Source organism: Lepisma saccharinum, chromosome 15 (assembly GCF_977018435.1).
Source record: "Lepisma saccharinum chromosome 15, izLepSacc3.1, whole genome shotgun sequence".
NCBI lineage: Eukaryota > Metazoa > Arthropoda > Insecta > Zygentoma > Lepismatidae > Lepisma > Lepisma saccharinum.
Window position 1 is genome coordinate 23,038,517 of NC_139243.1, and position 17,228 is coordinate 23,055,744.

General features: G+C 36.3%; 1 protein-coding gene across 2 annotated transcripts in view; it reads right to left on the reverse strand.

The window, feature by feature from the left end:
• Positions 1–17,228, reverse strand: part of Zip48C (Zinc/iron regulated transporter-related protein 48C) — a 291,440-nt gene that overhangs the window by 256,935 nt on the left and 17,277 nt on the right. The gene's annotated exons all lie outside the window — the stretch shown is intronic.

Here is a 17,228-nt window from a genome sequence, read left to right on the forward strand (position 1 = left end):
TTCCTGCAATCCTTTCAACTGGATGCAATCAATCGCCAGTTACTCCAATTTCGGGAACATGTTACAGCTGTAGGAGCTAAGAAATGTCTAGGGGATGCAGTTTCTATGTTTGAGTGAAAATTAAGACAGACAATTTCATTGGGCCAGGGGGCCATATGATCCCATAAAACACAGTTTTTGGAAAAGTGATTCAAGAAAGAACAGTTTGAAGAGTGATTCAAGAAGAAAAGACACTATGAAGGGTGGTTCAATAAATGAGAGAACTTATATAGCCACAAAACAATTGCAAATATCTAAGCAGCGAAAGCAAACCACACAAACATTCATGTTAATGTTCTAGAAGTGTAGTTCCCAAAGTCTGCACCATGGTACCCTGAGGAGCAACAAGGGTGCCGCAAAATGTTCCAACATTTTCAATGAAATGACACTTATTTGTACTTATTTAGTACTTTTTTACATTCTAAATTTGAAATATGTGTTTATTTTTTAACTTAAGGCAAGCAACTTAACCACACTCACTGAGCGTTGCAAGTATTAGATACGCCTACATTCTGACTTGGGCACTGTGGAAAAAAATCTTGAAACATTAAGGGTGCCATGAAACGAAAAAGTTTGGGAACCACTGCTTTAAAATAAATTCTAAGCATGTGTAATTTTACAGAATTTGGAGTATCATAGATATTTTTCGCAAGGAGAGGAAATTCTGAAAATGACTTAGCTGGCATTAGATGAAAGTACAACTAAGCATTAAGTCGCAACTACTATGGACAGTTTCTCAGATGGCTTTACTTTATTTCTCGCAGCCCCTCGAACAACAAGTGGACCCTTCTCCATACCTTTCAGTTGGGGTGCTGAGTACATTCTGTCAAGGTCATGCCTTTGTTTCTTCAAATCTTACTGAATTATATTTTTGGCAAGTGGTCTGACAAACATACCACAGTATTCACGTGTGTTTTTTGTTACGTTGTCCTTCAAACGGATCATTTAATTACTCATTTTCTGTAAAAAATTACATATTACTTTGAACTCCTGCTCTTCTAACATTAAACAGTAGAAAGTTTAAGAATTTGGAATTTAAAAAAAAAAAAATAAACACATTGTTTCAATTTTTTTTCTTCCTCCTTACATAAATTACATTATGTTACTTTAACTAGACAATAAAAACTGAAAACTGCTTTACAATTAGTCTTCTATAACCAAGTCAAGTCACGTGAAATGCATCAGAAATCGAAAATAGCGAAACAGCTAGTGTACAGTTCAAAATCCAAACAACTGTCTGACAGACCCCTCCATAGTGCTAATGTGATTATCAACATCCATAGTATTTTAGAGTTAAGAACAGAATATAAGATTGCACTGCACAACAAATTTGAAGACATTTTCTGTCCTTTAGATGAAATCATGTGATTTGGACTAAACAAAGGATACAGAATTGAAGTGTGGAAACCGTATGCTTCTATCACGCATCATTTTTATTGGACAGCTACCTTATTCTTTGCTACACGTATGTGTAAAGGGCATATTACAAGACACTGTACAGTAATTAACACAGCAACAATACCTATGAACATGGTGTTGTGGAACATTTACGCCAGTACATATCTGTAGGGGTCTCCCTGATGATAAACCAACAATAGTTAACAAGGATACTGCCATTCCGTCTTCTGAAGCGCTATTCAAACACAGCAACGTCCTGGTGCAACCTTTCCCCATGTCATCACTGACTCCTCCCAGGTTTTGTGGGGAAAAGCCCACATGTGAGTCCAGAAAGTGTAATTTGAGTAACATGTGGCAATGTATAATGGGGCAGAAAGACATTCTGATTGATTGATTGTATTAAAATTTTTGGTTGCGTCGGCACGTGTGGCCATTTTGTACCCTTCAATATATGGAGGGAAATATCCCCTTATGTTAAAACAAGGGTTGTAAAAAGCGCAAGGTTGTAAAGAAGACAAAAACAATACATTAAAAAGTCGAATTTACTAAAAGCTTCCTCACAGACCAGCTAAAGCTAAAATAATTTGATAAAACACTGTCGTCGTCTCCCAACAGGGATGACGAAAAGCTGGCGAGTTTAGAAGTTTGCCGGAGGAAAGCAAAATCAGCGCATTCAACAAGAATATGTACAGTGTCTCTCAAAAGTTTTAGGACAACGACATTTTATACTAGGCAACCCAATTTACACAAGGCTTTGGTGGGTTGCCTGTAGAGTTAGGCTCAATTTCAGGGTTGCCACATGCACAATAGATATTTATAAAATACGCGAAAGAAATAAAAACAAGTATTATTGTATAAAATTATTTAAAATATCACTATTATATCTCAAGTGACAAGATTCTTTCCCAAAAAAAAAATAATAAGTTTTCTAGTATTTCATCGCTGATGAGTCCACAGAAAGGAAAAGAGGTGAGAGAAAACGAAAGGTGACAAAGGAGAGGAGAAAGAGAAAGCGAAAGGAGAAGAGGAAAAGTAGAGGAGAGAGGAAAGAGAGGATAGACGAGGAGAGGAGATGTAGTGAGGAGAATGGAAAAAGATTCTAGGAGAGATGAGGAAAATGGAGCAAAGAAGAGAAAAGAGAAGGAAAACGAGGTGAGAGAAGAGGAGACGAGAAGAGAGGAGTGGAGAGTAGAGTAAAGGAGAGAAAAATAGAAGAATGAAGAGAAGAGGATAAGAGTCCAGTGGAGTCGGAAATCTAAGACAGGAGAAGAGATAGGAGGAGTGGAAACGAGTGGGATGGAGAAAAGATGCGAGAAAAGTAGGGAAGGCGATATGAGATAAAAGCAGAGCAGAAGGAGGGGAGAGAAGAAGGAAAAAGAGAAGAGAAGAACAGGAGGGACTGAAGAGAAGAGGTAGTTGCAGAAAATATCGTCTCAGTGTCAAGAATTGATGCATTGGTCAAATTATCGACATGAAACATTCAATAACATTTTGAAATGTATTTGAAAATGTACTAGATCGGTTCGAAATGCCTTTTCGCTTAGTTCAGAGCAAGGTAAAATCTTCCATGTAAGATCTTTGATTTTACCTGCGATTATACCACTAAAACATGAATGTAATTTTAATATTTATAAGAATTATCCAAATTTTGGCCACTTCTCGGTTCGTTGAAGTGGAGATTTTGTAATTTAATATTTCCCCTCCCCCATCGTTAATTCCAAACTGAATAATTCCGTTTCACACGGCGTAGACAATGAACACAATGGGATAGCTCTAAAACTTTCGAAAATTTTCTGCCACCGGAAGGGTTTGAACCTACGACCATCAGATTGACAGTCTTGAATGGTAAACACTACCCTACGAGCTTTCGCTCCTGAAAGTAAGTAGAAGGAGCTGACCAATGTGAAATGTAGATGCAACTCTCCTCCCACATGTAATGTGCAAACAATACTTGTTTGTATCAAAGAAAACTAAGGTAGTACGACTCAACGAAAACATTTAATGGAGAACTGCACATGATCAGAACTTTTCATTCGATATTTGCAGAGGTATCCATGCATTGAACTAGAGTGGGAAAGGGAGTAAAATTAGTATTCCTGAATTGCCACAAATATAAACAGTTATTTCATTAATATTTGTCAATGTCTTTGAAGAAATACACAATTATTGTTAGAGTATCATAATTCACAATCATATACATGAAAATATCCCTTTGAACGTGTGTCAGTTCATTTATTTGTTTATTTTTTTATAAATTCCATATGCAGAACAATGTAATCACTATACACTGCTATTACAAATAATGTTACCATGCTCTTGTTTAATAGAAGGGGATTTAAGAAAAAGAGTAAAAAGAACACCTAGTATGAAGGATCGAACCTGGGACCGCAATCAATGCTTTGAAGAACTCTAACCAATACACTACACCCTTTGTTTCCCTTGGATCAACAGTTCGTAATTCTTCTGTCGCGTCAATATTGTAAACGTTTTCCTGCAAAATGAATTATTTTCCTGTAGTTTACGGTTATTACAAGCATAAGAAAACAGTTTTTCTTTGTGACGTTTCAGGAGAACACATGCTCCCTTCATCAGACATTTATTTTCATTTTGACTAAAGATACAGTTATAACAATGGTTAGTAATTTTTTAAACAAAAAGAATCTGTTATATAATGGATGTTGGCAATGTTACATTGTTGTAATATAGCAACTTAACTGTGAAAAAAGCAGTCTGTTTTATTTTTATTTTTATTTCAGATTTTTAAAAAAAATTATGAATCCCAAATATCATCAGGTAATTCAAATTCATCATTGTTTTCACAAAGTCTCTAGATGTTTTCTGTTACATTAAATTTTAAAGATGGTGGCTTACTCCATTTGCGAAAAAGAAAACTCCATACTGGATCTATGTTACCATTTTCATTATTTAATTTATTCCAGTGTTCTTCTGCAATGAACGAAGCTTCCCAGACATTCAACTATGTGTTTCCCGTTAATCTTTTAAAACCCTTCTCTTTTTAATCAAATGCTTCTTTTCGATGATATGAGTTGACAAACCTGTTCTTGGGTTTAGATTTATAATGTCCAAATCGTGTTCGTGCCATCTTATTGCCATTTTCCTTGCTGTTTGTCCCACATAATCTTTTGAACATGAACAACTTATATTATATATTCCTGTGGTTTCCACATCTGGTAGAGAGTTTCTCATTTTGAATTCATTAAATGTACATTCCAAACTTCTTGGTGATTTAAAAACAATTTTGAAATTAAAACTTCTAAAAATTTTTGCAATTTTATGTGAGAATCCCTTGTGGAATGGAATGCACACAAATTTCTTTTCAACAGATTTTTCATCTTTGTCTGTATTTCTCTTTTCCTTTAGTTTTCTTGCGACTTGTTTTTGATTTGGTTTATTCTGTTAGTATGAAAGACATTTTCTTTTGCTATATTAAAGAGCCTTTCTTTTTCATTTTTGATATCCTCATTATTAGAACATAGTCTTTGTGCTCTCAGGAAAAAAATTAAAAATATGTTATCCATTGTTATACGTGAATGTTCTGATTTGGCATGGATGTATTTTTCCCCCGCTAATTTTTTCCTATGGACTGATGTTTGAATTGTTGAGTCAGTTGTCATAATTTGCAGATCAAGGAAAGAAATTACATTCCCAGTCAACACACTAACGTTGCCACAACGTTGTATGAATGTTGTATTTATGATGAATGTTGTATGTAGGGGAACAACGTTGTGATAACGTTGCCACAACGTTGTATTTATGATGAATGTTGTATGTAGGGGAACAACGTTGTGATAACGTTGCATCAACGTTGCAAAAAAACATTCCACTGAATACGCTTTAGTTTGGATGATCACCACCATGAGCGCCACAAGCGTCAGATCGGAGTGTTTTGTTTAATCTGAATTTATGTTTGCACTGACCACCAAACCTTATATTTCCTACAGCGTACACTAGATGGCAGTGCGACTCAAATGCCAAACAAACATAACTTTTAGTAGCACAAATAAGGAATCTTTCGATTGTAATTAGTGAAAAAATGTGTTTCATTATCCTTCGAAAGATGTGTGAATATTGAAGTTGTAAGGAAGATCAGAAAATGAAATGTGTTGAATACAAGTGAAACTCCCATGATAAATATTTTTATTCCAGACTATATAATCAGGAGCTAAGTACTGCAAAAAGAAACTGATTACCAGGTGAAGTTAGAGATTGGTTAATTCATCACAATCTCCAGACTAACAATTGCCTATTTTGGTGGAGCAGGAAAAGTTTTCATAATATGTAAAGAGAAGCTGTGACGTTACAAACATGAGGTTTTCCTGTTACGCATATATATTATATACAAAAATGGCTTACCATGTGAAATAACCATATTTTAAATATGCATTGTTATATTCGTAAATTACACAGGCAGCAAGGTAATGTTGCAAAAAAGTTGTGGCAACGTTAACCCCTGACATACCTAACATTGCTACATAATGTTCAGTATATGTTGTGACAACGTTGTCAACCAACGTTGCAGCAACGTTGAAAAAAATGACCCTTAAACGTTGACACAACGTTTTCACAACGTTGTATCAACATACATTCAACGTTGTAACAACGTTAGGTATGTTAGGGGCTAACGTTGCCACAACGTTGTGGCAACATTACCTTGTTGACTGGGTTGTTATTCATGGGTTCGCAAGTGAATTTTATGAGACAATGTGATTCATTTAACAATTTAAATACGTCCATGATGGTGTTCTCATTTTAGCAATAATTTCCACATCTGGTAGAGAGTTTCTCATTGGAATAAATTAAATAATGAAAATGGTAACATAGATCCAGTATGGAGTTTTCTTTTTCACAAATGGAGTAAGCCACCATCTTTAAAATTTAATGTAACAGAAAACATCAAGAGACTTTGTGATAACAATGATGAATTTGAATTACCTGATGATATTTGGGATTCATAATTTTTTTAAAAAATCTGAAACAAAAATAAAAATAAAACAGACTGCTTTTTCACAGTTAAGTTGCTATATTACAACAATGTAACATTGACAACATCCATTATATAACAGATTCTTTTTGTTTAAAAAATTACTAACCATTGTTATAACTGTATCTTTAGTCAAAATGAAAATAAATGTCTGATGAAGGGAGCTTGTGTTCTCCTGAAACGTCACAAAGAAAAACTGTTTTCTTATGCTTGTAATTAACCGTAAACTACAGGAAAATAATTCTATAATGCAAGCAATGCGTACATACAAGAAAACTATTACTGCAAAAAGAAGTTCAATACTATGATATAGCTCTGTACTTCTAGAATTACTCTATACATATGCATTTGTAATTTAACTCTGAATTTATTTCTTCGTTGTTAGTATATCTAAGCTTGTGAATATATTTTATTTGTAATTTTATAACGGTTACATGAACATCTACGAAATAGTTCCTTATAATTACCTCCGGTTGACCAAGTTGCCAATATAAACAAATGGAATACAGATTGTCTTTGAGCTTACATTGTTAAGAAGAAGCGGATACACGTATTACAATCCCAATACTTATTAGTGTTGCCCACGGGACGAGACGGGACAGGCTTTTAAAAATTCGAGACGAGATTGATCATGTGTCCCGAGACAAACGAATATTTTCGAGACGAGACAGCATTTCACAGCATTTCCACGAGACGAGACAGGACAAAGTCTCGTCTCGTGGGCAACACTAATACTTATTCAATAAGGTTTCTTGTTTGTCAGAAATTATCACTTAAACTATTGCATGTTGAGCTAGTGCCCACCTAGCTGCCTCTGATGAAATATATCATTCTTCAGATTCTCTTTAAAATTCGACTCTGGTCACTTGTAACTTGCTGGATGCAGACACTGTGCATTGGCGCACAGTGTTTTGTGATAAGAAGCAGCCTTGAATAGCATGAGTGAGTCACTTTGAACGCGAGCAAGGTACGCTACCAAGCTTGTCTGCCTTTGAAAACCAAGTCATTTTTTTTTTCCACAGTTTCCGAACGCGATTGCTATTGTAGAAGTATATATTCTCTCAAAAGAGCACGAAAGGAAATTTGACCAATATTCTCCCGTCGTTTAAAATCAAATATTATCTATTAAACGAAAAGTCACGATTGTCAATAAACCTATCTGAGCATAAAAGGTGGATGTAAATAATAAATTTAATAGAAAGATTCTCCAAAATTTATCTCCCACTGTCTACGTCAGGCCAGTACCCAAGGGGGGGGGGGGGCGAATAGTGGCCCCCCATGCCCCCTCGAACCCTGAAAAAATATTTAAATGTGAACCTATCAATAACTATGAAAATAACATCATCGATTTTAGAAATGCGTAAAAATTTCAATTTTGTTCTTACATAAATGAATCTGTTTCTTGCGCAAAAGTCTTCAAGCTGCAATATTGGGTGGTTTTAGTTTTATAATCATTGATGCAAGGCTACCAGACGTCCGATTCACCGATTTAGTCAGGACAGTGCGTTACTTTCAATCTCTGTCCCGACTTTTTCGAACTGCAATCGTGATGCGAGAATGTCTCTTTATTATTGCTTTTTCTTAACTCACCATAAGACATGTTCTTTATTGTAATAATAATTACTAGTACGCAATATTTAATTTATAAATATATTATTTTCTAAACATAGAATTATTATGACTTTTCAATGACGCTCACACTATTTGAACTATTTTGTAATATCTCTCTCTCTCTACATCTTATATAATAATAATAATCCTTTGCGCAACAGCCCCCCCCTCTCTCTCTCTCACATATATATATATATATATATATATATATATATATATATATATATATATATATGGGTCTGGCCCCTCCCTCAAATAAATCCTGCCTATGGGCCTGGTCTACTTCAATGACAGAAATGCAAGCAATATTATTATTTATTTTTAACCCAATTAAACGAATGTGAAAGAATTTAAAAGAAATAAGAAAGAGCAGAACGACTGTTACTCTACTTTAAAAATTGTTGTTCTTCGAGGAAGAAAAATAAGAAGGATTTACTCCAGCACCTTAACACACTGTCCCACAAGTCTCTCTTCACTAATACTGTCAAATATGAAGTGATTTTATGAATAAAATGTTCCGCCTGTTTACGTCAGATTTGGTAGTTCACAAACGGTGTAATTATTTCGTGTTACCTTACGCAACAGCAAATACATTTCATAAGGCTGTTCTGAACACGAGACTTGCGTCAGTAAACAAGCATTTCGTCTGTTACAGTATCACAGAAAAATATATCGTCTTGCAATGTTCAAGCCTCTAGATATATTCCATTAATAATGTCTAATCACAATAATAAGTTAGAATAAATAACTCGCATTTTCACAACTACCAATATTCTCGTTTTTCTTCATCACTTTGAAAATTATTTCTCGAAGATATCTCCTATACTACAAGAAAGCAATTCAAAATTAATGTAAAAGTTAAACTACATGTATACCCAACGACATTTACAATATTGGAGGGACAGAATACTTAAAATTTGTTGTTTCAATCAAAGGAAAGGGCGTGGTGTAGTGGTTAGAGTTCTTGATTGGGCTGCTAGTGGTCCCAGGTTCGATCCTCCTTAGAAGGTGTTATTTTTTAAATTTTCCTTTTATTATAAACAAGAGCATGGGAACATTATGTGTAATAGCAGTGTATAGTGGCTACATTGTTCTGCATATGGAATTTATAAAAAAATAAAAAAATAAATGAACTGACACACGTTCAAAGGGATATTTTCATGTATAAGATTGTGAATTATGATACTCTAACAATAATTGTGTATTTCTTCAAAGACATTGACAAATATTAATGAAATAACTGTTTATATTTGTGGCAATTCAGGAATACTAATTTTACTCCCTTTCCCACTCTAGTTCAATGCATGGATACCTCTGCAAATATCGAATGAAAAGTTCTGATCATGTGCAATTCTCCATTAAATGTTTTCGTCGAGTCGTAATACCTTCGTTTTCTTTGATACAAACAAGTATTGTTTGCACATTACATGTAGGAGGAGAGTTGCATCTACATTTCACATTGGTCAGCTCCTTCTACTTACTTTCAGGAGCGAAAGCTCGTAGGGTAGTGTTTACCATTAAAGACTGTCAATCTGATGGTCGTAGGTTCAAACTCTTCCGGTGGCAGAAAATTTTCGAAAGTTTTAGAGCTATCCCATTGTGTTCATTGTCTACGCCGTGTGAAACGGAATTATTCAGTTTGGAATTAACGATGGGGGAGGGGAAATATTAAATTACAAAATCTCCACTTCAACGAACCGAGAAGTGGACAAAATTTGGATAATTCTTATAAATATTAAAATTACATTCATGTTTTAGTGGTATAATCGCAGGTAAAATCAAAGATCTTACATGGAAGATTTTACCTTGCTCTGAACTAAGCGAAAAGGCATTTCGAACCGATCTAGTACATTTTCAAATACATTTCAAAATGTTATTGAATGTTTCATGTCGATAATTTGACCAATGCATCAATTCTTGACGCTGAGACGATATTTTCTGCAACTACCTCTTCTCTTCAGTCCCTCCTGTTCTTCTCTTCTCTTTTTCCTTCTTCTCTCCCCTCCTTCTGCTCTGCTTTTATCTCATATCGCCTTCCCTACTTTTCTCGCATCTTTTCTCCATCCCACTCGTTTCCACTCCTCCTATCTCTTCTCCTGTCTTAGATTTCTGACTCCACTGGACTCTTATCCTCTTCTCTTCGTTCTTCTATTTTTCTCTCCTTTACTCTACTCTCCACTCCTCTCTTCTAGTCTCCTCTTCTCTCACCTCGTTTTCCTTCTCTTTTCTCTTCTTTGCTCCATTTTCCTCATCTCTCCTAGAATCTTTTTCCATTCTCCTCACTACATCTCCTCTCCTCGTCTATCCTCTCTTTCCTCTCTCCTCTACTTTTCCTCTTCTCCTTTCGCTTTCTCTTTCTCCTCTCCTTTGTCACCTTTCGTTTTCTCTCACCTCTTTTCCTTTCTGTGGACTCATCAGCGATGAAATATTAGAAAACTTATTATTTTTTTTTTGGGAAAGAATCTTGTCACTTGAGATATAATAGTGATATTTTAAATAATTTTATACAATAATACTTGTTTTTATTTCTTTCGTGTATTTTATAAATATCTATTGTACATGTGGCAACCCTGAAATTGAGCCTAACTCTACAGGCAACCCACCAAAGCCTTGTCTAAATAGGGTTGCCTAGTATAAAATGTCGTTGTCCTAAAACTTTTGAGAGACACTGTACAATACTTAAAACGACATTACAAATATAGCACATGGAGGGTCCAACCCAAGTGACTAAGGGTTACGCGGCTGTGTCCAATACACAGTCCAATCAGAACTACTTCTCGACTAGAGAGAAAGGGAGGTCAACTTAATCGCATGAAGCTTCTTCCTTATCCCACATTTTGGGGCTTGTCAATTGGATCTCATGATATGTTCTTGATGCATGTCGTGGTAGCAAGTATTTACGGACATAATGATTATCTCTGTCCCGACTGTCCCACACACACAGGAAGCAACAGTATTTCATGTAACCTTCTTGCATACACCTTATCCTGTCATACCAATGTATAATTTCGAGCATTCATTCTTTGTAACAGGAGAAACACACTTTCGGCTATTGTACCATACCTTTCGTATGTAACTTTCAAATTTTGTGTTATTGGCTAAATGACACGTGATACACGGAAACAAATTGCAGATTCGTTTTTCTCATGCACAAAAGGACAAATTTCGTGTTGTGCACTGTTATTAGTCTTTTCCTGGCCGAACAAGCATGTACCCACACAGCTTCAAATTGGAAAGAGGTAGGGAAATCTTTGTTACGATTGAAAGTTTTAACCCATAAGAAATATTACATATATAAAAAAAGGTATTAGCTGTGAAACATATGAGTGGTTAATCTGTGCTACTGAGTGAAAGACAGTGTACGTAAATATTATATAACTCTAAAAATTAAAAAAAGTAAATGTGGATAATATAAAAGTAACACAAAATTTTTGATGAATGTAAACTGTATTTGCATTTGTCAGTACTTGTATGACTTGTATGAAAGGGAGGGGTGGAGAGATACTCTATAAGAATGAAACACATTCACAATCTACCTGTCACACACTTCATTTGACCCAGCATTTCTAAAAAGACAACGAATACTGGAAAACATGGCAAAATATAGGGTTGACTACATTAAAAAAGTACCCCCTTCAAAAATTCTAGGCATGCGACTGGTAAAAAGGGGAGCATTTTTACACTGACAACATTTTAAATTCAGCCCTATACAAAATAGATAATTTTGGGATATCAGTGGAAGAATTTATGAACAATCTGGCCAGATGCTTGTAGTTCTAGTTATTATTGTGCATTCTATGTATTTTTTGTTGCATGGTGCCTATATGCACTTTTTTAAAACCTGTAATACTTTCTTCTGACGGTTGGGAGGATAGTCTTCCCGCAAATTTTATAAACAACAGTCAACAAGACATTTACCGCAGCCTGATGGAAAGTTTTCCTGAAAGGGTAAAGGCTGTGAGAGCAGCAAATGGCGAACATATCCCCTTACTGATACCAGACCAGCTCGAGGTAAGCACATTCGTACAGATGTCCGGTCAATAGTGGCAATATAGTGTACCCTCCCATAGGCCTTTTGCAGATATGGCAAAGGTGTTTCTTCATGTCAATACATGAGATACATCAATACATGTCAATACAATGCCCTTGAGAGGCAAGGATAATGTATTAGCATTTTATTAGTGAATTGTTTGTCTTCACAAATTAAGAAAATTTCAAAATAATGCTCTGAAAGATAATTCACTGTCAAGAATATACAAAGGAAATTATAAATAATGTATTATCCCATATCCAGTTGTTTCAATTATTCTATTGCTGAGTATTTGATTAATGTATTAGTGTAGCATAATTAACACCAGACAATACAAATTAATGTAGAAATTAAATGCAATGCACAAATATAGGGTAATGCCTGCCCAATTTGCAGCACATCTTTTTTTAATACTTCCTCAGTCAAAAGTCTGTACTTAAAATGTATAGTAATAAAGAAAATATTTTGTTATTTCAAAAAATACATTAAATCCGAAATGACACCTAAAGGAAGATTAAATGCAAGCAAAGACATTTTTGCAGTTATACGATAACTGCAGTTCCAATTTTTAAATTGGTGTTCAATATAAAATGTCAGTGATTACATGGATGATCAGTAAAGATTTAATGCTTTGATTGTTTTGCCTTGTTTACTTATTGCAAATTATAAGTAGACAAATGATGTACAATTAACATAACACCATATTGCCATTTATCTGAAAATGATGAGGTTTGAATTGATAGTCGAATGTTTCTGCTTAAGAATTGCATTTGATATATTGCTGTGCAATCAGTATAGTTTGGAATGTAATTGTAGATACTTTTCCAGCATTTGTGAATCTCACAGGGTCCATAATATCCTGAAAATTATGCAAAATGCTTAACCCTTTCGAGGTGGATGACGAAATGTTCCTCATGCATGGGAATTCCCCAAGGACGGGGCTCATTTTAAGCAAAATGTAACATTCTAGTTTTTTGGACTTTTAACCACTGTTATTTTTTAAAAAAAGAGATATACCTACGTTTCGGAGGCTGAATCTGCCTCAGTCTTCAGACCAATATGGACACCATTAGTCAGAAACTTTTTCAAAAAACAAGAGATGGCAGCACTACAACAACGCATCCACATGTCATACATTTACCCACAGAACACAGCAAAAACACTAAAAAACAGTGAACTAATTGTACAAAAATACAAACTACAAAAATCACTAATAACAACGGGACCAGAGTACACAATTCGGACACTATCCCTCCACACACATAAGATCTCACGCATAGTCTCTATAGACTATTCATACACATTACACACCAATCCCGCTTTACGCAATACAATGGTACTTGGATACGGGGGATCTCAAAACCAAGCACGATTAAAGCTATTTGGTACCGCCATACCAGCAGCAAAAAATGTAAGATACCTTGGAGTCCAAATTGATACCCTTCTCACATTTGGCCCCCACATAGATCATGTGTGTATAAGACATAGACAAACTACTAGGAGAGACTTGTTAACTCAATGTTAAAATCTGTGGCCGTAATACGTCACGGGCGAAACTAGCGACACCTATTGGCAGTGCACCCAACTACGTTGCCGATTTGCTTCTTTGTGGGCACGCTAGATGGCAGGCTGTGTAGAGGAGAGGGAGGGGAGGGGGTTGTACCAACAAATATATTTCAAATATTTTTCTAAGTTTCTCCTTTTTACCTTTTAAATATCCTACTGTTAATATCATCTTCTCTTCAATGAAAGCATGAGCGAAATAACTAATTTTGCAGCTATAGGTTACAATAACAGTGCATTAAACTGCATCCACCCACTGCCGTTGCTAACGAGTCCAAAACAAAGCATACTCCATACATCACGCTGCACCTTCGACCCTTGTCTATCCACGTCTATTGTCCAACTGGCGGTGACAGCCGTTTCAAATTCAAAGCGGAGCTCGCGGGGGCTGGCGAACGTTGAACGAGTGTTGCTAACTCTACCCGCAGAAAATGAGCTGAGCACTGGATGACAAAAAAATGTTTTGTGGAAATAAATATCAATGTGAAGTGCTGTGTAATATAAGCTTCATATTACAAGCAGCAAATACCAAGGATTAGATATAATTCATAATTAATACTAATTAATAAATAATTAGTTCTAAGATGTCTACAGTATTCTTTGGGAACTCAGGGCCAGATTTCGAGTTTCTTATTCAAGGAAAGAAGTTCAAAACTGTATTACATAATGCACATGATGAATAAGACCATGTCGCATCCCGGATGGCGTAATGGTAACTTCGTTGCCATGTAATCAAAGTGTGTCTGGTTCGATATCACACTGGTGGAGTTTGGTTTGAGTTGGTGTTTTAAGTCCACTTTATGCACAGTAAGGCTAATCGGGACTGGACCTACAGTTTAAAGTGGGATCTGAACCACTTGTGCCTCCACCGGGTATCGAACCCGGGACCCCTTGATAACAAGGCAACGACGCTACCACTGCGCCATGGGGAGGCCTCACACTGGTGGAGACTGGAGAGTGTGTTCGAAATGGAAGTTTTTAGATGAGGGAATGCTAGCTCGAGCCGTGAGTTCAGTTGTTGAATGCTCCTATATTTTCAAATAATAAATTATAAAATAGGACAGATGGGGATGTCCATTTCAAGCATTTAATGGTGTGATCCCATTTTAACCTGCTGGGCCAGTCCCAAGTAGCCTATCTGTGCATAAAACAAACTTAAAATTCAAGACTTCTTCTGGAGATATTCCTGCAAGAACTTTCAAGTAGATGTCCTAAACACGTTCAATGTAACTAGGATCAGCAAATGTATATTGTGTTTGGTTTCACTGTTAGTTGGCGATGGAGTGACATCTAGCGTACAACTATGAAATACTTTGCGACTGAGAAGCGCATAACTCTGGTGCACTGCCAATAGATGTCGCTAACATCGCTGACGTCACGAAGACCACAGCTCGCGGCATTAGAGTTTCACCCCCTGGTATACGAGCAAGAAAGATAGGATTGATCGTGAACTTGACGTGGTCATCTGACAAAGTGGAGCCTCATCTTACCTGGCCATTTTTTGTATATAGAGGTCCTTGTGACCGACAGACGCGGTGGAGCCTAGGCCACCAAGAATAATCCTCCTAGGCAACCATTTATGTGACCTAACGACTACACGCTACCCTGAAGACGGAGGCAGATTCAGCATCCGAAACGTAGGTATATCTCTTCTTAAAAAAATAACTGGTTAAAAGTCCAAAAAACTAGAATGAATAAATCACCACTGATTAGCTACAAAGAAAAAAATGTAACATGTTGGAAAATGTTTTTTTAAAAAAGTTGTAATAACACGATAAATGCCAATGAGGGCTCGTTTTATTCAGAATTTCCAAGGCTTTCGTTCGGTCAGGTAAACATGTCGATGTGTACCCATTTTTGGAAGCAACAGACAGAGGAATTACAATTATTATTATTTTTGCTACCTCCCATCTGGTAGCACTCGTCGATCTGGGCAAACCACCACTTGTCAAGGAGAATGTTTATCACAACTGACTGGAAACTCCATCAGACATTTGCCCATCGATTCGAACTGAAAGCTTGAAAAGGAGTAGGATTGTTCGCAAGGGCACGAACTCTTACACCTGGCTGTCCAGAGAAAGGAAGAACACTTGCTCTAATCCATTTTTTCCTTCCAGAGCCAAATTTAATGCGTAGAAATGAAGCTTCTTTAGAACTTGAAAGACGGAGCCCTTTAACTTAGAAAGCCTTGAAAAACACGTGGGCCTTTGTTGTGGCTTAACAATCTGCCACGCAACACGACAATGACGTCCGAGTCCACCCGGCGATGACGGCAGATGTGATGTCGATGCTTGGAGATTAAAGCCAAAAAGATCCAGTGTTTTTTTTTGTTTTTTTTTTTATTCGGTTTCCTGTTTATTGAACATTTATTACGAAGATATGTGTTTGCTGAACAACCGTCCCTCAGTTACTTTTGTCATCTGGAGGCTCCGCCTCGAAAGGGTTAATCTTAATAAGTAACAGATATTCTGATCATATCTTATTTGAAATTATGTATACTAAAAAAATGAAATGAACAGGTGATATGGTATAGTTAAAATATAAAACTTACATATTAGAATTTATAAATATTCCAAAATTAAATTGCTACAATGTTCAAGCACTGGTATCACGGCATTAATGGGAATCAGTAGAGAAATAGGCCAAACCTACTTCAGTTTGAGTTTTTGTTTTAATTTCCCTCTTGATGTTACCACTAAGTCATCCCTACTTGGAGTTTTGTTTAGTTGTTTTTTTTTGGGGGGTGGGGCTCTACTTTATGAACAGAAAGGCTAATAGGAACTATAGTTTAAAGTGGTATCTGAACCACTACGTGTACCAGGTATCAAACCCAGGACCTCTTGATCTAAATGCACCGTTACTATGTAAATGTTACTATTATGCCATTTAGGAGACACTTGTAGACAAATTTAACAGAATCCCATGAACAGCACAATGTATTAGGTAACCAGGAAAGTTCTGCCGGATTTTCACCTGACACCTTCAAATGCCAAAAAGGAAGGTGTAACAAACGTGATAGGTCAAATATACTTCCCATCAACATCAATGATCTATCTCCAATGTTCTGGAAGACCATGAATCCCACTGTGGTAGAACTCTGCAGAACGTGAACCAAAGAAGTCATCAAGTGCGGTGTGCACCTCGTCTGATTTCAGAACTGTCGTTCTCCAAGGTGGATGGATGTCCATGGAATGGAACAGATGGTAATCGGATGGGGCAATGTCTGGGAATAAGATGGAATCAGTGTTTCCCAACAGAAGCAGAAAATGGTGTCACGGGTGACCTCACAGCCAAGGAATGCTGAACCCATCTACCCACCATATTCCATTTTCCAAAATGATGGAGGCGTTGTCGAATGATTTCTGAACTGACATGGAAATCTTCTTGCAAGTCTCCACATGTTCTACCATTCATCACCTCAAAAACTGCCTTCAGAGCTGTTGGTCTTCCAGCACCTGCTGCATCCTTGAATAAGGTGACCAAACACATACATTCAAAAAAGAAGACAGAGCATGGCGAACAAGGAGGACAAAGCCCAAGAGAAGAGGACACCACAAAAAAATCGCAACACATTTGCCATTATTA